The 25,772-nt window shown below is 38.3% G+C and overlaps 1 protein-coding gene across 1 annotated transcript in view; it reads right to left on the bottom strand.

Annotated features, from left to right (window-relative positions):
* The window catches only part of TBC1D8 (TBC1 domain family member 8), a gene marked incomplete in the record, with an annotated part of 2,215,010 nt that overhangs the window by 1,352,034 nt on the left and 837,204 nt on the right, over window positions 1–25,772 (bottom strand).

Genomic DNA, 25,772 nt, shown 5'->3' with positions numbered 1-25,772 from the left:
AGGCTTGAAAAATAAACCAGGATAGTGATAAGCCACAAAAAAGTTTTTTATATCTACAATGATACTGGCTTATTTTTTAGCAAATCTTCAGTGGAAGTCAAGTCTGCAGCTCTACAGTCTGTCCAGAGTTAAATTTACTAAGATTCATTGCTGACAGGTGCAATAATTAATCTTGAGAGTTCTGAGCATTCCTTTTGGAGCAAAATGCAAATTTAAAGGTACAATGGCAAGCAGTTCATTGAAAATTAAAATTTGAAATTATGGGAAGTGAATATGAGATAACAGCCTTAATACTTTAATGGATTTAATAGAACAGTGTACAACTTAGTTTTATTTAAAAGATAAGTCAGTGCAATGACTTTGGCAAAAGAAAGTAGAAAGGGTTGACAACAGATTTAGGAAGCCAATAACATGAAAAATAAGAGATTATGTAAATGCATTATAAATATTTTGGAAATTTTATGAACACGTGCACAAAGCAGAGATGTAAAAATAAAACATCACATATAAAAATAATTACGAAAAACGAGTATACCAAGGTTAGAGGAAGCTCAGTGAGTAACAGTTAAGATAGGAGGAGATAGTATAGTTGTGTAAAATCTTACCATAACAATAGACATCGTTCTCTTCACTGTTGCAGTAGTCTTAACATGAGGGACTTCTGCCAAGGGCGGCCCGAAGTACGGCCAGTATACCAAAGGCTTTAACCGTAGATCAGTATGTGTTGTATACCTTTAAGAAGCTTTCCAGCGAGTCAGCACATGCATATAAGTACCGAGCACATGCAAGCTAGAATGCCATTTTGAGTGAGCAGCCAGAATGTGAGCATGCAAGTATGTAGTCAGATAGTTGAAGTTTAATGTTCCTGCTATCAATCTTGATATATCTGTATGCAATAAACTACTTAAATGAACACCCAAACCTCAAAAGTCTTCTTAATGCACATAAGAAGAGTGACATGGTGTCAGAAAGGGATCCAGAATCATAGCCATATGGCAACCAATTAAAGTTGGAGGAATATACAGGAGTGGCTCCATCCCTACTGCTCAAACGACTCGCAAAACAGGTCAGAAAAATTCCAGATACTAAAACTTGCTTGAATGATTTCTTTTGCTACAAATATAAAACAAAGCACTCAGAACATTCAAAACAAATTTCTTACTACACAAAATGTCCAAAACTGCGACATATTGATAAAAATATTTGAAATAATTATGAAAACGTTTAAAACAATATCCGAATCACATAAAATGTACAAAACAGGGAAAACGACTGCATTTTTTTGCATTAAATAAAGCTATTTGAAACATCTTGGTGTGCAAAGTGTTTGCAAGTGTGTGCAGTATTACAGTACAGTTATTTCAAAGAATACTTTGCACAGTACAGTTATTTCAAACTGTACTTCACAGAGCACAGTATTTTGAATAATTTATTGTGCATTTGAATATTATTCCAAGTACCTGGTGCGAGTGAATGTTCACACAATTACAAGGGCCAAGATTTCATTGTGTTTTGCTATAATCTGTGGGCATGGCAGAAGGATTTTGCAGACCCACACCGCTTGTGTTTGATGACAATATTACAGAAAACTGGAGTGTGTTTGAGCAGGAATATGAAATTTTCATCCAGACTGCTTTTTCTGACAGACACATGTACAAAAAACATTTATTCTGCTTACTTTAGCTGGTTCAGAGCCATTGGAAAGAGATTGTTCATTTGTGTAATGCACCTGCTGTGTTTACAGAGGAGGGGGACGACTGCCATATAGTGGTACCGGCTGAAAAGTACAGTTGTGTACACTTACCATAAATGTAGATGTTCGAGTGTATTCACTGTTGCAGTCATTACATTTGGGTAATCCTGCTGGCAGGTTGCCCTCAGTTGGCTTGAATTCCAAAGTCCTGATTCCTGCATCGGCTGGCTGCTGTGGCCCCTTCCCTGACGTCAGGTCGTCAGGGGTATAAAAGATGCGGCCGACGTCATTTTCTTTAGTTTTTCTTGCCCCAGATGTCAGGTGCCCCCTAAAAGGGTAGCCAAAATTTATATACATATAAATACATGCACCAATATAAACTTTACCTTCATCTACAAGCAAATACACCACACAGGTTGTATAAATCAGAGAAGGAAAGATAAGTTCCATGAGAAGAAAAGGGGGATGGCGGGTGGGTAACCTGGACTGCAACAGTGAATACACTTGAACATCTACATTTATGGTAAGTGTACACAACTGTACTATGTTCTTCATGTTTCACTGTTGCAGTCATTACATTTGGGTAGAGTCCCAAAGCTATGGATGGGAAAGCTGGAGCTAAACAGCATTAGGAGCGGCTATGAGGCCCTGCAGAACTGCAGTGGCAAAGCCTGCCCTGGATTCAGAGTAGAGTGGCAGATGATAGTGCTTTGTAAAGGTGTGCACTCAACTCCTAGTAGCCTCTAAAATGTCCTTGGTTGGTACTCCCCTGAGAAAGGCTGCTGAAGTGGTAGCAGCTCTGGTTGAATGTGGCCTAATGCCCTTAGGCTCTGGCTTGCCATGGTGTAAGTAGTAGAAACGAATGCAGTGGCCTATCCACTTTGAAATAGTCTGCTTTGAGATGGCCTTTCCTTGTGATCCTGCAGCATATGCCACTAGTAATTGTTCTGTCTTTCTGAAAACTTTGGTTCTGTCCAAGTAGAATCTAAGCTGTTTGTGTACGTCCAAAGAAAGCAGAATTCTCTCCCCCTTGTTCTGTGGATTTGGATAAAAAGTTGGCAGATGAATAGTTTGGAGCCACACTGGACACCACCTTAGGCATAAATGTTGGGTTTGTCCTCACAGAGACCCTGTTGGATATAAAATGATAAAAGGTTCCACAGCCAAGAGTGCCTGAAGCTCTGAAACTCATCTTGCAGAAGTTATTGCTAGGAGCAGAGCTGTTTGCCAGGATAAAAACTTTATATCAGCAGTAGCAGCTGGCTCAAAAGGAGGCAGGGTGAGTTTTTCCACGACATAGTTGAGGTCCCATGCAGGCATTGGTGATCTCCTTGGAGGCCTTAAATTTTTGGCTCCTCTGAGGTACTGCTTTAATAAGGGATGAGAAAAGATTGGTGGCTCTGTATTGTAATAAGCTGAAATGGCAAAGGCATGGATTTTAATAGATGAAAAAGATAGACCTTTGTCCAGCATCTCAGTTAAGTATTGCAAAATCTGAGGAATATTTGGCACAGCTGTATCAGTTTCTTGTGCCTGTTTCCAAGCACAGAATCTCTTCCATTTTCCAGCATAAGATTTTCTAGTACTAGGCCTTCTGGCCTCCAAAATTACATTCATCACAGTTTATTGAGAGGTGTGTTTTGTACGACTACATTAGCTGCCATGCTGCCAGGTTTAAAGTCCCGAGTTGGCTGTGCAGGATTTGATTGTTTTGCTGGGACAGTACATGAGGTATCTGAGGTAAGGTCCACACTGGGCATTGAGACAAGCTCCTTAGTATTGGATACCAGTACTGGTGGGGCCAGTCTGTGGCAATCCGCATCATCCTTCTCCTGTCTGACCTTTAAGAGTACCTTGGGGAGGAGAGGCAAAGGGGGAAATGCATATACTGATAGGTTTTACCAGCTGAAAGACAGAGCATCCACTTTCCATGTTTGTCTGTGATAAATCCTTGTGTAGAATCTTTTTAGTTGGTAGTTGAGGGGAGGCAAATAGATATATGTCTGGGCATCCCCATTTCCTTGTTATCATGCTGAAGACTTGTGGATCCAGGTGCCACTCGTGGGGATCCATGAGGTTTCTGCTTAGTTCGTCTGCCAGAGTATTTTTCCTTCCTGGCAGGAATTGTGCCTGCAGCTGTACTTGGTAAGTCAACACTGTGTCCCATAAAGACATGGCTAGTCTGCAAATGGGGTAAGAATGTGTGCCCCCCTGCTTGTTTATGTACCACATGACTATGGTGTTGTCTGTCTATCAGTAGTTGTCCTGGATGAAGTAGGTCCTTGAAGGCTGCCAGGACATTTTGAACTGCTAGCATCTCTTTTTGATTGATATGTAGATGCATTTGGTTTGGGGTCCATGTGCCCTGAATGCATCTTCCTGCCATGTGTGCCCCCCAGGCATAATCTGATGCATCCATTGTTAGTGTTTGCCTGGCTGGGGGTAATGTGAATGGCTGTCCCTCATCTTGGTGACAAGCCTTTGCCCACCATCGAAACGCCTGTTGCAGGCAGGGAATGAGAGTAATCAGTTTCTAGGCAGTGGCAATGTCGAGTCCAAACACTTTTTAGGTACCATTGAAGTTTCCTCATATGCAGTCTTGCATATGGAATTAGGATGCAGGATGCCATGAAGCCCAAAGCCTGCAGAATTTTTCTTGCAGATAACTGGTTTGTTGCCAATATTCTGAAATAGGTAGTCAAGTTGCCTTTGTTTGTCTGGCATGAGATAAGCCATCTGGGCAGTTGCATTTAAGCTTGCACCCAGAAATATTATCTCTTGAGAGGGTACTAGTTTTGATTTCTTTTCGTTGACTGTGTACCCTAGGCATGTTAGAAGTCTTTTCACAAACGCCAGATGCTGTAGAAGAACGTCCTTGTTCTCTGCTTGAATTAAACAGTCGTCCAAGTAAGGATATATTTGTATTCATCTGTCTGCAGAAAGCAATAACTGGTGCCAGGCACTTTGTAAAGACCCTGGGTGCAGTAGATAAGCCAAAGGGCAGTGCAGAGAATTGGTAATGCATTGAGCCAGCCTTGAATCTGAGGTATCTTCTGCATATTTGTCTGACTGGGACATGCAGGTATGCCTCTTTTAGGTCTAAAGTCACCAGCCAAGCGTTCTTGCCCAGTATGGGCAGAAGCTGCTGCAAAGTCAACATCTTTAATTTTGGTATATCCAGGAATGTGTTCAAAATAGATAGGTCCAGTACTGGCCTCCAGGCCTAGTACTTTCTGGGTACCAAGAACGATCTTGAGTAAAATCCTTGTCCCTGCTATTGCTCTGGTACTAGCTGAATGGCCCCCATGTCCATGAAGGATGAGACTTGTTTTTGTGCCTCTGCCCATTGATTTTTTGGCAGATATGGCCAGCCGTTTGCCTTTGGCAGGGTATGGAAATAGAACTTGTAGCCTTGTGACATGATATTTAAGACCCACTTGTCCTGGGTTATAATGTGCCAATTTTGAGAAAAAAGTGCTAATTTTCCCCCTAAGGGTGCTGCCAGGAGATAAGTGCTTGGTGCAGGCAGGGGAAAGTCATTGGGACTGTTTCCTGAATGGTTGTGATTTGTCTTCTCCAACTTTGGAGGTAGAAGCTCCCCATTGTTTTGAGCGGAATGAACCTTGCGCCAAGGATCTGCCTCTAGGGCATCTGGTTCTGCCCCTTTGAGGTCTGTCTGAGACAGGAAAGGACAAATTCTTTATTGACCAGTGTCTACTGAACCTAGGTGGTTGTACATCTAAAAAATCTCTGACCGTTTGCATAGATTTAGCTTTGTCCTCCATTCTCTAACACCTCTTCTGCCTTAACATCAAACAAAGTATCATGCTGTAAAGGTGCATCTAATTTAACCAACATGATCAGGCAGATTTTGTTCCTTTAACCAAGCATGCCTCCTAATAACAGAACCTGTAACTGCGGCCCTGCAGGAGGCTTCTAAAGAATCAAAACCACATTGCAAAGTATGCGTTCCAACTTGTTCAGCTGCATGCAATAAATCTTGCATTTCCTTGTTTTCTGCACATTCAGAGTTTAACATTTTCTGTTTAAGCAATGCCATGACATGTTGCTGATATTTGAGCATATGAAACTTGAGAGTTTAAGGCCCTTATAACCAAGGTAGCAGATGTGTAAACCTTTTTTCCCCCATCTATCCTGTGCCCCAGAATCTGTCAGAGGGGGTAGGGTTTTTTTGCAGCGGAAGCCTTAACACCTTTGGGGGCCTGAGAAATAGTTTCTGGGTCTGCAGCAGAGTTTTTTAAAAAGGAATTTATGAGAGTCAAAAAAGTACAGTTGTATACCTACCATAAATGTAGATGTTCGAGTGTATTCACTGTTGCAATCATTACTCTTGGGTTATCCTGCTGGCAGGCTACCCTCAGTCGGCCAGAATTCCAAAGTCTAGGTCTGGCATCGGATGCTGTCGCCTCTTCCCTAACATCAGTGCACCAGGGGTATAAAAGATGCAGCAGACACCATTTTCTTCAGTTTTTCTTGCCCCAAATGTCAGGTGCCCCCAAATTGGTAGGCTGAAAAATATGCCAATAAAAATGCATGCACAAAAATAACATTTCCTTCATCTACAAGCAAATACACCAAAAAGGTTGTATAGGATAGAGAAGCATAGATAAATCCCAGCAAAGAAAAAGGGGGATGGTGGGTGGGTAACCTGGACTGCAACAGTGAATACACTCGAACATCTACATTTATGGTAGGTACACAACTGTACAATGTTCATCGTGTTTCACTGTTGCAGTCATTACTCTTGGGTTGAATCCCAAAGCTGAGGATGGGTGGCTGGGCTAAATAGGATTAGGAGAGGCTATGAGGTCCTGCAGAACTGCAGTGGCAAAGCCTGCACTTGACTTAGAGTAAAGAGGTAAGTGGTAGTGCTTTGTGAAGGTGTGCACTGAACTCCAGGTTGCAGCCTCTAAGATATCTTTGGTTGGTACTCCTCTGAAGAAGGCTGCTGAAGTGGCTGCTGCTGCTCTGGCGGAATAAGGCCTAATGCCCTTAGGCACTGATTTGCCATGTTGAGAATAGCAGAAATGGATGCAATGGCCTATCCATTTAGAAATAGTCTGTTTTGAGATAGCCTTTCCTTGTGATCCTGCAGCAAATGACACAAAGTTGCTCAGTCTTTCTGAAAACTTTAGTTCTGTCCAAGTAGAAGTGTAACTGCCTGTGTATGTCCAAAGAATGCAGAATTTTCTCACCCTTGTTCTGTGGATTTGGATAAAAGATGGGTAAGTGAATGGTTTTGGTTGAGGGTCACAATGGACACCACCTTAAGCATAAATGTAGGGTTTGTCCTCAGAGAAACCCTGTCTGGATGAAAAATGATGAAAGGTTCCACAGCCATGAGTGCTTGTAACTTCGAGACTCATCCTGCAGAGGTTATTGCTAGGAGCAAAGCGGTTTTCCAGGATAAGAATTTTATACCTGCTGATGATGCTGGCTCGAAAGGAGGCAGTGTGAGTTTTTCCAAAACATAACGGAGGTCCCAGGCCGGAATTAGTGCTCTCCTTGGAGGCCTAATGTTTTTGGCCCCTCTGAGGAACTGCCTTATTAGAGGATGAGAAAAGATAGGTGGTTCCGTATTGTAATGGGCTGAAATGGCAGAGGCATGAATCTTAAATTGATGAGAAGGAAAGGCCTTTGTTCAGCATCTCAGTTAGGTATTGTATATTTGGTACACACGTGTCAATGCCTTGTTCCTGGTTTCAAGCACAGAATCTTTTCCATTTTTCTGCATAAAATTTTCTGGTACTGGGCCTCCAAGATAACATCCATAACAGCTTTTGAAAGAGGAGTGTTCTGAATGGCTACATTATCCACCATGCTGCCAGATTTAAGGTCCTGAGTTGGCTGTGCAGGATCTGATTGTTTTGTTGGGTCAGCAAGTGAGAAGTTTGAGGCAATATCCATGCTGGACCTTGAGATAAGCTCTTTTAGGATTGGGTACCAGTGCTGGTGTGGCCAGTCTGGTGCAATCAGTATCATTTTTGGTTTCTCTTGTCTGACCTTCAGGAGTACCCTGGGAAGGAGAGGCAGTGGAGGAAAGGCATATACTGTTAGGTTTTTCCAGCTGAAGGATAGGGCGTCCACTTTCCATGCTTGCTTGTGATAAATCCTTGTGCAAAATCTCTGCAATTGGCAGTTGTGAGGGGAGGCAAATAGATCTATGACTGGGCATCCCCATTTCCTTATTATCATGCTGAAGACTTGTGGATCCAGTTTCCATTCGTGGGGATCCATGAGGTTTCTGCTTAGTTCGTCTGCCAGAGTATTTGTTTTTCCTGGTAGGCATTGTGCTTGCAGGTGAACTTGAAAAGCCAATGCTGTGTCCCATAAGGTCATTGCTTGTCTGCAGAGGGGGTAGGTGTGTGTACCTCCCTGCTTGTTTATGTACCACATGACCGTAGTGTTGTCTGTCTTCATCAGTAACTGTCCTGGATGAAGCAGGTCCCTGAAAGCTGTCAGGGCATTTTGAACAGCTAGCATCTCTTTTTGATTGATGTGAAGATGCATCTGGTTTGCAGGCCATGTGCCCTGAATACATTTTCCTGCAATATGGGCCCCCCAGGCATAATCTGATGCATCCATTGTCGGTGTCTGTCTGGCTGTGGGTAAACTGAATGGTAGACACTTGTTGTGGTGGCAGGCTTCTGCCCACCATTGAAACTCCTGTTGCAGGCAGGGAATGAGTGCAATTACTGTCTCCAGGCTGTGGTAATGCGGAGTCCAAACACATTTTAGATACCATTGTAGTTTCCTCATATGCAGTCTGGCATATGGAATTAGTAGAATGCAGGATGCCATGAAACCCAAGGCCTGCAGGATTTTCCTTGCAGATAAGTGGGTTTTTGTTGCCAATTTCTTGAAGTAAGTAGTCAGCTGTTTTTGTTTGTCTGGTGTGAGATAAGCCATCTGGGCAGTTGTACTTAAGCTTGCACCCAGGAATATTATCTCGAGAGGGCACAAGTTTTGATTTCTTTTCGTTTACTGTGTACCCTAGGCCAATTAGTAATCTTTTTACAAATGCCAGATGCTTTAGAAGAATGTCTTTGTTCTCTGCTTGAATTAGGCAGTCATCCAAGTAGGGATATATTTCAATTCCTTTTTGTCTGCAAAACGCAATTACTGGTGCCAGGCATTTTTTGAAGACCCTGGGCACAGTAGATAAGCGAAAGGGCTGTGCAGATAATTGGTAATGCATTGAGCCAGCTATGAATCTGAGGTATCTTCTGCAAGATTGTCCCATTGGGACATGCAGGTATGCCTCCTTTAGGGCCAAAGTTACGAGCCAAGCCTTTTTTCCCAGCATGGGCAGTAGCTTATGTAGAGTCAACATCTTAAATTATGGAACTTCCAGAAATGTATTTAGTATTAGACAGGTCCAGTATTGGTCTCCAGGTTTTGTCCTTTCTGGGTACTAGAAAAAGTCTGGAGTAAAATCCTTGCCCCTGCTCTTGTTGTTGCACTTGCTGAATGGCCCTCAGGTCCATGAGGGATGTAATTTGTTTTTGTGCCTCTGCCCATTGATTGTGTGGCAGGTCTGGCATACCTTCTGACCTTGGTAGAGTGTTTGAAAATGGAACCTGTAGCCTTGGGACACTATTGTTCATGACCCATTTGTCGTGGGTAACCATTTGCCAATTTGATGAAAAAAGTGCTAGTTTTCCCCCTAAGGGGGCTGCCAAAAGAAAGGTGTTTGGGTCTGGTAAAGGAAAGTCATTGGGACTGTTTCCTGTAAGGCTGTGATTTGTCTTCTCTGCTTTTGGAGGTAGGAGCACCTCATTGTTTAGGCCTGTATGAGCCCTGGGGCTGAGATCTGCCTCTGGGATGCCTGCATCTGCCTCTTTGTGGTCTGACACTGGAAAGGACCAATTTTTAGAAGGCCAGTTCCTGCTAAACCTGGGTGGCTGTACCTGTAAGAAATCCTTGACTGTCTGCATGGATTTTGCTTTATCCTCCATTTTTTTCAACACCTCTTCTGCTTTAGTACCAAACAAAGTATCATGCTGTAATGGTGCATCTAATAATTTTGCTTTAACATGATCAGGCAAATTCTGTTCCTTTAACCACGCATGCCTTCTAATAACAAAACCTGTAACAGCGGCCCTGCAAGAGGCCTCCAGTGAATCATAACCACATTGCAAAGTATGCTTTCCCACTTGTTCAACTGCATGCAATAAATCCTGCAATTCCTTGTTCTCAGAACATGCAGTATTTGGGGGCGTGGCCAAGGATGAACACAGGATAGCAGCAGATTTCTTCAGCTCCACCAATTTCATTACATTGACAGGAATTAATAATTTTTGAAGTAATTTTCTTTCTAAATATGTTTGTTTTATATAGTTCTTGAACTATATCTAAAAAAGAAAGGAAATCTTAACAATATTCCTGTCAGAAATCACTTTGGAAATTTTCCTGTCAGTTTATCAGTCTGAAATGAGTTCCAGTAAGACAAATTCTCAAGACTCCAGCATCAAGAAAGAACTTCAGTCTCTGATAATTATAATCCAGCAACTTACTGCTAAGATGGATAAAATGGATACTAAAATAGACACCTTCATAGAAAAAACTACAAAACAAATAGACTTGTTACATATAGACCTGCAACAACAGAAGATCCAGATGACAGGCATAGAAGAAGCTGTGAATGACATGGAAAATAGAATACAAGAAGAGGAAATCAACATTGAGTTTCTGCTGAAACAAAATACACATTTACAAACAAAGCTGGATGACCTGGAAAATAGATCTAGGCGCAATAACATTAGGATTTTTGGACTGCCAGAAAACATTGAAGGTAACAATATTACTTCTTTTTAACAACAAGGCTCCCAAAAACTATAGACATACCAGAAGCATTCACTTTTGGTATCGAAGAGCACATAGATATATAGCTACTACTAACTCTAACAAAACTATCCTAGATCAGTTATAGTTAGATTTCTATCATCTTTTGATAAAGAGATGGTTCTTACATCTGCTTGGGCTAAAGCTCCTGTTAAGATTAATGAGACAACTGTGCGTTTTGACAATGACTATTCTTCCATGGTAATAGCTAAAAGAAAAGTTTTTCTGCCACTAATAAGGGAGCTTAAAAAAGCACAGTTTAAAACATACCTTCTGTTTCCTGCCAAGCTTAAAATCTTCCTTCCTGATGGTCCTAAAATTTTCGATGACTCAGACTCTGCTTTACTGTTTATCAAAAAAAATAAGATTTTGGATAAAATAGAAGAAATGGAATGGGCTAGTCTTTCATTAAAGAGACTGGCAACTGAAACTTCGTGGAAGACTTCAGAGAAGAAGAAGAAGAGACTAAAAAACAAATAATTTGTTCTATGTTTTTTTTTTCTCTCATCATTTTATTTCATTATTAATCTTTTTAAATATAGTTCCTGCATTTCCAAGAAGCAACAAATGTTTTGAAAAAGATTTATTCAAAGTTATTCTCTGTGTGCAAAGAAATGTTTTGTTTCATAACTAGTCAAAATACCTGGAGATTTAATGGCAAGTTGTGATTCAACTGGTTTCTCTTTCTGAAAAGGAGAAGTAAGGTCAGTAATTTGATACATTTTTTTACTTTATCTTTTTTTTTTCTTCTTCTTTTCTTTGTTTAAACAATGACATTCTATTTAGATTATGTAGTGGGTAAAGGGTGGGGGAGGGCAGGGAGAGAAGAGTAATGAAAATATGATTAATAGAATAATAACATTTATTCCTTGTAAAAAGTTTATATGTTCTTCAAATGCTATTCCTAATTATACTTTCTTAATTACATTGCTTATGCTTGTTTGTAAATAATCTGTCATGCTTTAACTAATAATAATTAGTACTAAATAATAGTAAATATGTTTTATTTTTAACTCTATTAATATAAACAGTAAGTAATATTCCATTGTATATACTTCTTATAGATTTCTCTTACATTTTTTTATTTCTGCCTTACACCCTTTTACTTTCTATTCTCTTTTTCTTTTCTTTATTAATATATAGAAATGCTTTTGATCATATAGACACAGTAAATAAGATTTGCATAAAAATTGAGTTGGGACAAAAATATTGAGTTTTATTACTTAATAATTTTGGGATTAATTTCACTTACATAGAAGCTGTAATAACCTGTAAAATACATTGTGAAGGTTTTGTCATGTTTAGATGCATTTACACTGCTTAATGAATGTTTGTCACTAGTTTTTAATAAGTTTCCCGCCAAAATGTTAAGAGACAATCTGGGATGTGGGCTGTCTCATTCACAGTGTCCATGAGCTACTTCAAAAGCTTCAACTCTCAGAATTCTCACAGAGAAGCTGAAAGCAGCTAGTCTCACCTTTGACCTAGATATCACACTGACACATCACAGATTCAGGAATGACACTCTACCAAGAAATAGAAATGATACAAATGCGACTATGTGAAGGAAAATGAACTCTAACATCTAAATGTGAGTTATTTTATATAATTACTTAAATATCTATGTTAGAATTCATAAAATGTCAGTTATAATGAATTTAAATGATACAGTTTCTTGTAGTAAGTAAATGTCTTATTTTAGAAGGCATAGAAAATGAAACATTTATTCAAGTGTTTTTGAAAATCTACTTAGCAGCTTAATAATCTGTGTTAACTTATGTTCCAAACATATACATTACTATAACTCATTTAATTCATCTGATTGACAAGCATAAATAATTTTATAACTCTATACTGGAAGAAATTGTCATGTGATATATTTTAAAGCAGTAGTATAGCATGGTTGTAAAATCTGGTTACTAAAATGTGTTTGCTGTGCATTATTTTGTATAAAGCAGACAGATTTATTATAGGGACAGCAAGTAAGATAGTGCTAAGTAAGGACACAACTCAGTGAGATCAGAGATATATATATATATATATATATATATATATATATATATATGTGTGTGTGTGTGTGTGTGTGTGTGTGTGTGTGTGTATATATATATATATATATATATATATATATATATATATATATATGTGTGTGTGTGTGTGTGTATGTATGTATATATATATATATATATATATATATATGTATGTGTGTGTGTGTGTATATGTATATATATATATATATATATATATATGTGTGTGTGTGTGTGTGTGTGTGTATATATGTATATAAGTGTTTCTGAGAATCTGCATAACTATGCAGTATGATTTATAACAATTTCTATGAATACTGACAATAATGAGTTTGAGTAAATGCTCATATACAAGCAATTCAAGGTTTTTTTTGGAAGCCGTTAATTGCATTTACATGACAGAAAATAGATGCATCTTAATATATGTAATGTCTGAATCATATTAGCCAAAGTTTTTGATTTAAATGAATGTTAGAACTTATTTTTCTCTCCTCTTGATTTCTAACATCAAGATTATTTGAATGCTATTTGAATACAAGTGTTTTATATTACATGGATGTATATAGTAGTATGAACAGTTTTTTTTTTTTTTTTAAAAAAGGTTTATTTTAGTTTATATGATGCTGTTTTACCAAATGTATAGTCTTGTCTTGCTAGATAATTGAATTGAAAACTGTTAACCTCAGTTAAATATAACTAGTATTAAATTGATAAGGTGGTAGCTGAGGTACTGCTGCTTAGGGTAGGAGGTTAACTTGAGTGGTAAATACTACTCTAAGTTGGAGTTTATAACTCCAGGCTGGATGCAAGGTTTAATCCTTACATTATTTTCACTTGTTCATTGTTATTTGTATATAGTTTTGACATCCACAATATATTTCGTACATTCATTGTCACTACAAACAAAATTGAATCCTATACAAATCCCATAAGAGATTCAATAAATACAGCTATATTTAAAGGTACACCTAAAGGAGGAGATGTAACATTACTTATCTTGTTATTTGTTATTTTGATCATAAGATTCTTAAGTTTTAAAAATGCCAAATGACATCTTTAAAAGGAATTTCTTTAAACATTAATGGATTGAATAATCCATGTGAAAGGGCAAGCCTAATAAGATACATTAATTTACATAAGGCCAACTTAGTCTTCCTGCAAGAAACCCATCTCTTGAAAAAAGATAATGATAAACTAGCCACAAACAAATATACAGTATTGGTTAGTTCAGAGCACACTCAGAAAAAAAGAGGAGTGGCTATTTTATGGAATAAAAGTATGCCCATTCCTAAAACCATTAAGTCTTATCAGGATGACAAAGGAATGTTTTGTATGGTTACAATACAAATTAATGGGAAGACTTACACTTTAATTAATGTATATTGGATACCTGGAATTGGTATTAATACAGTGAAACATCTTGATAAGATCATATCATTCTCTATAGGAGATATTATTTTAGCTAGTGACTTTAATTGTATACTACATGAAAGTGATACTACCACTATAGGGAAAAGAAGAATTACATCTAATGCAAAACATTTAAATGATTTTGCTAATTCTTATCATTTGAATGATATTAATAATCAGATAGATTCAAAATCATTACCATACACCTTTTTTTCTAACAGAATACAAAACTTATTCAAACATAGATAGGGTCTTTATTTCTAAGCAGATGGTAACAGATTTAATTAATTCCAAAATCAATTCATGTCCTATATCTGATCATAATTCAATTGTTTTTGAATTCATGATAAAAAATACTCAATGTTCAGATCAAAAGGATACCAGTATACTTAACTCAACTAAAAGACTATAAAGAATATATACTTTCAGAAGTAAAACATTTTTTAGACATAAATACTCCTGAAGTCTCCATTGTTTATGTTTGGGATGCCTTAAAATCATATCTATATGGACAAAGTATCAGATGGTATAATAATAAAAGGAAATCTTGGGATAAGGAATTGTTAGATATTCAAAGTAAATTAGACTCCTATAAACATAATAATAAAGAAAATATTATAGACAAGAAAGTTATTGAAGAAATAAACAAACTAAATGAGAAATACAAAGAAATTTTAACTCAAAGTTAAAATAACTTGAGAAATACAAGTTTTTGTCTTATTCAATAAGCCCCAAATACTTACATAGACTTAAAAATAAAACAAAAAGGTTGAATAAACAAAACCATACCAAAGAAATCTTTTCTCTAAGGAAAAAGAAGAATGTTTCTAGTATACCAGAAATACTAGATGAATTTAGAAATCACTTTCACAAAATTAACCATAATAACATTAACATGGAACCTAAAGATAAAATAAAGGAGTTTATAACCACAAACATGAATAAAAAGCTTAATAAACAACAGATTAAACTATTGGACAAAAGTATTTCATATACAGAGGTTATCACACAAATAAATAAGCTTAAATCAAACAAAGCACCGGGTAATGATGGTATTATACCAGAGATATATAAAATCCTTCCTAAAAGTACATATTTATTAATACATAAGGTTTTTATATTGGCCCAAACTGAGTTAATAACCCCCCCCAATCTTGGCAATATACATTTATTTCGCCAATTTTAAAACCTAATAAAGATCCAACAAGATGTTCTTCATATCGGCCCATCTCATTACTTAATGTTGATTATAAAATGTTTATGAGTATCTTTGCTGATAGATTGAAGACAAACATTCCCGGCATTATAGATATAGATCAGACAGGCTTCATTGTAAATAGAAATACTTTTGATAATATAAGAAGAACTTTAACATTAATAGATTTTGCAAATAGGAAAAAGAAAGATTTAACACTTATTAGTCTTGATACAAGTTCAGCATTTGATTCAGTAAGTTGTGACTATCTGTTTACCTTAATGAAGTGCACAAACTTCTCAGATGCATTTGCAAATATAATTGAGCATTTATACAAAGGAACGTTGGCTTATATTAAGGTAGGAACATATGTTTCACAAAAAATACCCATTCTTAAAGGTACAAAACAAGGATGTCCACTTTCTCCACTATTATTCACTTTAGTAATGGAGCCTTGGGCTAATTTGATCAGAAACAGTACTGACAGAGGGTTTTGAAATAGATAAAAATACATCCAAAATTCAACTTTTTGCAGATGATGTTCTAATTACATCAGCAGGATCTAATTCTTCTATGCAGTCTCTATTTGATAACATGATGAATTTTAAAAGTATTTCTGGTTTAATATTCAATGAAGAAAAAACTAAAATACTACCTATATATACACGAAAAAATATTCTCAGTGATCTTACTAAATATGTACCCAATTCAGGTCAGATAACTTATTTAGGTATAATACTATCTAAAGATATTAAATCTATTATATATAATAATTATAATACCCGTTTTCTTAATATACAAAATCTTTTTAATACTTGGAATAATATGTTTTTTACTATGGAGGAGAGACTTACAATTATTAAAATGATAATATTCCCCAAGATTTTATACTTAACACAATCAATAATACTTCCACCTACAAAAATAATTATCAAGAAACTGAATACACTAATGTTAAATTTCCTATGGGCACCTAATAGACCTAGGATTGCATTAAAGAAACATACTAATAGCTGGTCTCAAGGGGGTATTTCTTTTCCAGACTTTAATTTATATACTATCTCTTCTATTGTAAAAGTTATTACTTTATTAATAGATCAGTCATATGTCGCAAAATGGAAAGATTATTGGGAGCTAATTAGTATGCACTTCATGAAAATCTCCTTAACACATAAAAATATGATTGTAAATAACTCCATGTTATGGTTACTAAAGGAATTTTGTACTTCACCTATTACACCTAAACATATGGTTTGTTACCCATTAAATATTATTATTAGTTATCGTAACTTTATATTCATGCACCCTAAGTATAGGGAATGGAATTTTATTGTATTCCTATAATGTATACTCAGGGTATGCTTTTGTCATCTACTTCTGAAGGAACTCATTTAGCTATAGATAATGATCTAAAGTACTGGTATCAGTTGATATCTGATAATAAAGTTAAAAATCTAGATTTTTTAAAACAAGAATTTGATCTAAGAGAAACTTGCTGGTTAGAGGTTCAGACCTTTAGACAACATCTCATTAATAAAATAGATCTAATATCTATAACAGTTAAAGAATCTATTCCAACACTGATCGATTACTTGATATTAAATTTACAACATAAAGTTTCTGATAAAGGTAAACTTTCATACATACATAAAATTATCAGACAAGAAACTTTTTACAGTGTAGATTCATACCGGAATTATTTCACTTCTATTAATGGGGACCCACCAAATCAACAAGATAAACAATATATATTGGAATCTGCTTGTAGAACTACGTCTTCCATTGTCTGGAGACTTTATACATGGAAATTTTTACATAGATCTTTTTATACACCTTTGATGATGAATAAAATAAATAATAAAGATAATTTATGTAAGAGATGTAATGTAGAAATTAATGCTGACTGGGCTCATATGTTTTATGACTGTATAAAATTGAAAGAATACTGGAAGTCAATTAATGAATTTTTGCAGGCTCTTTTTACAGATAATTTCATTATTTCTAAATCTCTTATATTATTCAACACACCTGTACCTCAAAGTGTTAAAAAGGTCAAGCTTCCCTTGTTATGGTCTATTCTAGCAGTGGCTAGGAAAATAACTAGAAATTGGATTTCAGATACACCTCCTTCGTTCAATGAATTTAAAAATGTTATGAATATAGTGTGCCATATGGAAATAAACACAATTAGGACAAGAACAAATAGAAAAATATCTTATTACATTGTATGGGATAATTTACAAAATTTGTTAAAAAAATTTTAATTTCAATAGCATGGTATTTTAGTTTAATTAATTGATCTGATTGTAGTGGATGTCTTTGTAAATACTTTAGTTGTTTTGTTGAATGTTATAATACCTATTTTTAATTACTTGTATAAAATTGTTATGATATTTCTCTTATATGTTAAAACAATAAACCTGTTTTAAAAAAAAAAGAACATGCAGTATTTGTCAACAATTTCTGTTTGAACAGAGACATTAAATATTGCTGATATTTGAGCATATGAAACTGACAATTTAAAGCCCTTATTGTCAGGGTAGCAGAAGTGTAGACTTTTTTCCCCCCATCTGTCTAGAGCCCTAGAATCCCTATCAGAGGGGACAGGGTTTTTTGCAGTGGAAGCTTTAATTCCTTTGGGACCCTGAGATATAGTTTCTGGGTCAGCAGCTGGGTTTTTATATAGGAATTTATGAGAATCTGGGACCCTGTAGTGTAGTATCTGTCTGGCTTAGCAGGTGCATGGGGTAGAGAGTCAGGGGACAGGCCGGACTCTGAAAATACATCTACAATGTCTAGAACAGGTGGAATAGCAAGGGGTCTGTGCTGAGGAAGTAGCAGAAAGTCTCTCAGCCTTTTCTTAGATTCAGAATAATCTTGGCTTTCCCAGTGGAAATGCTCCCTCATGGTATGCAGGGTTTCCCCAAAAGAATAGTCCTCCGGAGGAGAGGCTGAAGGAATTGATTCTTCAGCATCAGAATCCTCATAGGGAAGCATGGAGTAATCCTGTTCAGAAGAGGATTCAGAGGAAATTGAAACCTGATCAGAAGAATCATACTCAGTCTCTTGCCTAGGCCTCTTATCAGGAGGGGGATGGGAGCCCCTGATCAAAGTAATTAGGTCTTTGGCCATTTTCAGCATCTGTTTTTTAGGCATGGAGGTCTAAGTAGGAAAATGCTGCACTTGTTTCTTCGTCTTTAGAGCTGCTTTAGTCTTTGTAGCTGAAGATGGCTTAATATATAGTTGTGTAGGTCTGAAGATGCCCTCACAGAAGCCGATGCCTGCTCAGCGGCTCTGGACCCATCTGAGGGAATGATTTCCAAGTGTCCAATACCTTGAGTATCCAGAGGCCCAGTCGGCTCCATGTGTGAGTTGGAAGCGGCCTGTGGCTCTGAGGTAGCGGGCGCCATGGGCTGTGAAAGCGCCTCACTGAGAACCGGCGAACCAGCAACTGGCCTAGCAGAGGCCTAGTCTGTTTTGGACCTCGGATGCCTATCCTTATTCCTTGCGTTTTTTGTAACTTTCGGTTGTCGGCTGGTCCGACAGCATTATATAATTAAATCTCCAGCCAAAGTAATGAAATGCAAAATCAAACAGACGCTTAATAGTGCGTTGGTTAAATCTAGCACAAAACAGACAGCTAGCAACCTTGTGATCAGGGCCTAGTCAAGGAATACAGTAAGAGTGAAAATCCTTATGAGGTATTTGCTTCCCACAAGAAATACAATTGTTAACTTTTTCTGACATCGGTCTGGAGCAAGAAAAAGGTTTCCCCAACGGGGTACTTAGCTTTAATGAAGACTTCGGTTCTGAAATTCGGATTTGAAAATCTCAGGAGTCAGCCGACTGGCACTAGCGAACTGCTTTTGCTTTGGGCACCGCGCGGCAAGAAAGACTGAAGAAAATGGCATCGGTTGCATCTTTTAAACACCTGGCGCACTGACGTCAGGGAAGAGGCGACAGCAACCGACGCCAGACCTAGACTTTGGAATTCTGGCCGACTGAGCGTAGCCTGCCAGCAGGATAACCCAAGAGTAATGACTGCAACAGTGAAACACTATGAACATCCCTGTAATATCTGTCTGGCTTAACAGGAGCTGGAGGTAAGGAGTCAGGTGTAAGACTAGACTCTGAACACACATCATCTACAATGTCTAACACAGGTGGGATGGCTAGTGGCTTGTGTTGAAGTAGTAAAAGGAAATCCCTGAGCCTCTTTTTAGATTCTGAAAAATCTTGGCTCTCCCAATGGAAATGCTCCCTCATGGTATGTAAGGTTTCCCTAAAAGAATAGTCCTCAGGAGGAGAAGCTGAAGGTATAGATTCTTCAGCATCAGAATCCTCATAGGGGGGAAGAGAATATTCCTGATCAGAAGATGAATCAAAAGAAATGGAAACCTGATCTGAAGATTCATAGTCAGTCTCTTGCCTAGGCCTCTTATCAGGAGGGGGATGGGAACCCCTGATAAAGGTAATCAAGTCTTCGGTCATTTTGAGCATCTTGTTTTTGTGCAGAGAGGCCTGACCATGTGGCTCTTGAGTTTCTTTGCTTTAGAAGGTGCTTTAGTCTTTGCCTTTGAAGCTGAAGTCGTTTTGATGTAAAGATGTTTAAGTCTGAATACACCCTCAGAAGCCGGTGCCTGCTCAGCGGCTCCGGACCCATCTGAAGGGATAATATCTGAGGCTCCAATACCTTGAGTTTCCAGCGGAATGGCCGACTCCACTTGGGAGTCGGTAGCGGCCTGCGACTCTAAAGTAGCAGGTGTCAGGGGCTGCGAAAGCACCTCACTGAGGACCGGCGAACTGGCAAATGGCTTAGGAGAAGCTTTGTTGGTTTTGGGCCTCGGTTGTCTATATCTTTCCTTTTCTTTGCGTCTTTTGTGAACTCCGGTAGTCGGATGGCTATCCAACGACATTTCTGGATAATTAAACCGGCGTCCAAAATAGTTTAAAGCAAAATCATACCAACGCTTAATAGTGCGTTGGTTAAATCTAGCACAAAACCGACAACCAGAAACGTTGTGATCTGGGCCTAGGCAAGGAATACACAGTGAGAATGAACATCCTTATGAGGTATTTGCTTCCCACAAGAAATACAATTAACTTTTTCTGACATCAGTCTGGAGTAAGAAAAAATTTTCCCCAGCGGGGTACTTAGCTTTACAGAAGACTTCGGATCTGAAACTCAAACATGAAAATCTCAGGAGTTGGCCGGCTGCACTTGCGAACTGCTTCTGCTTCGGGCACCGCACGGTAAGAAAGACTAAAGAAAATGGCGTCTGCCGCATCTTTTATACCCCTGACGACCTGAAGTCAGAGAAGGGGCGACAGCAGCCGATGCAGGACCCAGGACTTTGGAATTCAGACCGACTAAGGGCAACCTGCCAGCAGGATTACCCAAATGTAATGACTGCGACAGTGAAACACGAAGAACATCAAGGGAAGACTAAGAGTGCTTAAAATGTAAATTTAGAGATGTGTAACCCCCAAACGAATACTACAATGGACATTTACACAATCAAAAGCCTGGTGAAACTTTTGCAGCATATACAACTGACTTGAGAAATGTCTAAAACGTGCAGATTTGAAGATTTGAGAGAATAGTTGATAAAGGACAGGCTTGTGTGTGGTGTTAACAATGACAGTGAGAAAGATTTTGCTTCAAGACAGTGATTTAACGTTGAAAAGACCATTGAGATTTGTCAGATATAAGAAGCTTAGAGAAAAGCACACAAGTATGCTTACAAATGAGAACAGTGGAAGGCACAGTGACAAAGCTCATGTTGATAGTATGCTGCACACAGATAAAAGAATCAAGACCAAGCACATGGCAGCTACTACAGGTCTTGTAATAGTCCCTGGGAACCCCAGAATCTTTCCAGCAAATTCCAGGCATGCTCAGTAAAGCAAAAAGGGTTCATGATTACCTCCACTTCTAATACCAATTATAAACCAATCAAGTTAGCTGCAGTACCAAATTTTATTGAAAACTGTCTAACTGTGGTGGAAATAATGAACCCAAAAGAGAAAAGTGCTTAGCTTCTGGTCAGCAGTGTCACTCTTGCAAAAAGTGGAATCATTTCAAAAAGTTTTGTAATTCAAATAAGGCACATTATTTTATTAAAAGAGGGCATTCCAAAATGCAAGTTGATCAATTAGAAAGCTGCGGCCCTACTTTTTATGTTGCTAGTGTGTCTGTGCTTGGTGAAACCATCAGTGCAGTAGATTTGTGGGCAAAGAACAAAATCTTTTGCACTGTTTGGATTAACTAGAGTCCTGTAGAGGTCAAAGTAGATACTGGCTCAACGTGCAATGTTGTGTCAGCAGAAGCATTTGCCAGAGTAAAAGCTGCAGAACTTGATTTTACAAAGTGTGCGAAGCGTGTTGCTTAGGGTGGTGAAGAGATTCAAACAAAAGGCTCAGTAGTGCTTTCATAACACTCTGCTGGGAACATGTATGACTTGTAACTTTACATAGTCAAGAAACACATGCAGTCATCAAGTCTCTCAGTTTGGAAATTGGACTGCTTTCATTTACTAAAGTTGTTTACCATGTAAGCTTGCATGACAACAGCTCAAATTTCACCCAATTTATTTTTTCTGAGTATGCTGATATTTTTGCAGACGAACTAGGCAAACTACCAAGTTGTGTACTACTCCATGAGGTTAGACCCAGAGGTCAGCCCAGTTAACAGACCAGCATGGAAAGTTCCAGTAGCTATGCAGAACAGAGTCAAAGCAGAGCTAGACAGAATGGTGTAACTAGCAGTAATTTGTCCAGCAGAAGAACCTACTGAATGAGTATCCTCCATGATGGTAGCTCATAAGAAAAGCTCAGATGATATCAAAATATGTACTGATCCAAGAGACTTGAACAAAGCATTAAAAAGGTCTCAGCACAGTCGAGGAGGTTTGCTGCCGTCATGCCAAATGCCACTGTTTTTTTCTATCTTAGATGCAGAGAGTTCATTTTGGTAAATTTTGCTTGACCAAAAATCTTCACTGTTAACCACATTCGATACACCATTTGGAAGATAGAGATTTCTGAGAATGTCATTTGGAATAAATTCTGCCACTGGAGTCTTTCAGCGTGTGATGGAGCAAATTTTTTCAGACTATCCGTGTGCTATTATAGGAGATATTCTAGTAGGAGGCAATGGTGAAGTCAAACATGATAGAAACCTCAAGAAAGTTCTGAAAAGAGCACACAAAGTGAATCCTACACAGAATCCACAGAAGTGTAAATTCATGCTAAGAGAAGTTACTTATGTTGGTCACTTGTGTACATGTTCCAGCTTACGACCAGATCCTTCCAAGAAAACAGCAATTCTTGAAATGCCAGCTCCAGACAATGTTCAAGCCCTAGAATGTTTTTGGGATGGTTAACTATCTAGGCAAGTTCATTCCAGATTTAAGCCAACTTTCAAGCACCGCTCAGAGAGCTGACATGCAAAGATGTAATTTGGTCATGGACAACAGCAGCAGAGAGTATTTGACATCCTGAAACAGAAAATTGCTAGTCCACCAACTCTCAGCTACTTTGATGTTCACAAACCAGTTACTCTTTACTGCAATGCTTCTAAGCTTGGTCTTGGTGTAGTCATTCTTCAAGAGGGTAGACCAGTAGCCTATGCATCGAGAACTCTTACCCAAACTGAAATGCAGTATGACCCGATTGAGAAAGAGCTTCTGGCAACTGTGTTTGCATGTTCGAAGTTCCATGATTATATTTATGGTCGGCCTATACAGATCGAAACTGACCACCACCCTCGTTACTGTTTTGAGAAAGCCCATGTACACAGCTCCAGCTAGACTGCAACACATGATGCTCAAATTGCAAAAGTAAAATTTCAATCTTATTTACACAAAAAGCAAACTTCTTTATCTTGCTGATATGTTATCTAGATCACCCTGAATACCACAGAACAGCATGAAAATGAGAAACTTGATTCTGAGGTCAGGGAAGTGAGAAATTTTTCTTCCACAAGTCTTGAGCTCAGAACTCGCACAGCTTCAGATCCAATTCTCCAGAAGTTAAACCTCTATCAATCGAGGATGGCCTTCAAAACAATCTTGTTTACCAGTAGAAGTGCAGCAGTATTTTCCATACAGAGACAAGATTTTGTCAGACAATGTTATGAAAGGTCCAAAAGTGTTTGTTCCAAAGTCCTTGTAATAAGAGTACATTCAGATTTTGCATCGTGGCCACCCAGGAACTGTTTCTACCAAAAGGAGGACGAGTGGGTCTAGTATTTTGGCCCCCTAGGTCAGGAGATATTGAGAAAGTACTTACATCTGGCTCAGTATGTAATAGTACAAAGCCAGATCAACAGAAAGAATCACTTCAGTTAAGCCAGATTCCTGAACTACCTTGGTCGACAGTAGCCACATATATCCGAGTGGAACTGTCAACATTATTTGATGTTAGTAGACTCTTATTCAAATTGGTTAGAGACTGACCTACTTCCCAACCTAACTTACAGTCCTGTCATTACTAAGTTGAAGCGACATTTTTCTGTCCATGGTAGTCCACACAGTTATTTCTGACACTGGTGCACTGTTTACAAGACAGCAGTTCAAGAAATTTGCAGAAGAGTGGGACTTCGTTCATATTACATGTAGTCCTGAACACCCTCAGTCAAACGGCTTGGGTGAACATGCAGTTCAAAGTGAAAAACAGCTGTTAAGAGAGAAATCCAGACATGGCAATACGGATGTTTTTCTCAACTTGTTAAATCTCAGACACATTCCCCATAATAAACATTTTTGTTCACCTGCTCAGAGACTTATGTCAAGACAAACCAGAACCACACTACCAATCAGTAGTAATTTATTGGTTCCATGTGCTAAGAACAAAGCAGCAGTAAAAGACCAACTGTTGAAAAATCATTTGTCCCAGAAGTCTTACTATGATAAAACCAGCAAACCACTTCGTTCTTTACAAAAAGGAGAGATAGTGAGGATGCAGACATCAAAAGGTTTTGATTGCATCGGATTTGTGAAAAGTTTGTCAAGAGCTGAGATCATACATTGTGGAATCACAAGGAGTGGAATTCAGACAATCAGAAGCATTTGTTACCAGTGTTCGAACCAGTGTCACAGCATCTTGCGTGTGATAAAGACTAGTTCTTGGTGTGACTTGTCCACCATTCCTGTTCCAGAGGGCATTCCTTCAGCAATCCCAGAGACTCAAAGTTGAGCATTCCCCACTGACTGTCTCTGTTGTTAAACCCAGTCCTAACTATTATGTCATGAGATCAGGTCGCATCTCGAAACCTAGTTCCACATACACAGCAACCTGGACATGACAGTTTTTCATGATTAGTGTCTGTGTAATTGCGTTTCTGTTTATATGAGATAGCTCAGTAAACAGGGAGGATGTAGATCAGAGTATGTGATGTACCTTTAAGAAGCTTTCCAGTGAGTCAGCACATGCATACAAGTACAGAGCACATGCAAGCTAGAGCACCATTTTGAGTGAGCAGCCAGAGTGTGAACGTGCAAGTAGTCAGACAGTTTAAGTTTAATGTTCCTGCTATCCATCCTGATGTATTTGTAAACAATAAACTACTTGAACACCCAAGCCTCATCATCTTCTTAATGCACATATGAAGAACATTAACTACCTTAAGGTAAACTGTACTTTGCACATATGCTCAAGTATGTAGGGCATAAAAGCAACGTACGGACATACTATCTTCAGAACTGAATGCCCCAGTAGGAGCACTAGTCAAAGGAAGAGAAAAACAATACATCCAGAACAGAAAAAGAACCAGGGAGTAGGGTGGGAGGGATTTAATACTGCAACAGTGAAAAGGAGGACATCTATAGTTATGTTAACATTTTGCACAACTATACTATGTCCTTTTCTACTTCTGCAGTAACATGGAGTGTGCCAAAGCTCAGGAAGAAACTTGAGGAGGAAGGACCAGTAGAGCTCTCTATAAAGCCATGAAGAATGGCCCTAGCAAAACCAGTTCTAGCTCTAGACATTCCATCCATCTTGTAGTGTTTGATAAGGTATGCACAGAAGTCCAGGTAGCTGCATCAAGAATGGAGTTAGTGTCCAAACTCTTGAAAAAAGCACCAAAAAAAGCCACAGCCCTAACAGAATGAGCCTCAACAGAAAAAGTAATGGTTTTACCATGAAAAACATAAAAGGAAATAGCTTTAGAAATCCAAGAATAAATTGTTTGGAAACAGCCAATCCCAATTACCTACGATAAAAAGAAATAAAAAGTTGATCAGATTTCCTGAGAGCCCTGGTCTTAGCCAAATAAAATCCGAGCTGTTTATGCACATCCAAGGTGTGTAGTACCTTCTCACTAGCAGATTGTTAAGGGAAAAAAGTGGGCAGATGAACAGATTACGCGACAACTTACTCACCACCTTGGACATAAAAGGATTACACAAGGACACCCTGCCCTTATGAAAAAAGGAAACAGAACAAGCCATAAGTGCTTAAAGCTCAGACATCCATCTGGCTGAAGTAAGGGCTAACAGAGCAGTCTTCAAAGAACAGTGTTGCAAGGAAGCTGAGGCCTCAGGCTCAAACAAAGCCAGAGTCAAGTTCCCCAAAACAA

The sequence above is a fragment of the Protopterus annectens genome, chromosome 5.part0, assembly GCF_019279795.1.
Source record: "Protopterus annectens isolate FY-2018-M chromosome 5.part0, PAN1.0, whole genome shotgun sequence".
NCBI classification, from domain to species: Eukaryota; Metazoa; Chordata; order Ceratodontiformes; family Protopteridae; genus Protopterus; species Protopterus annectens.
The sequence above is the reverse complement of the archived record's forward strand: the minus strand, read 5'-3'. Positions and strand labels throughout refer to the sequence as shown.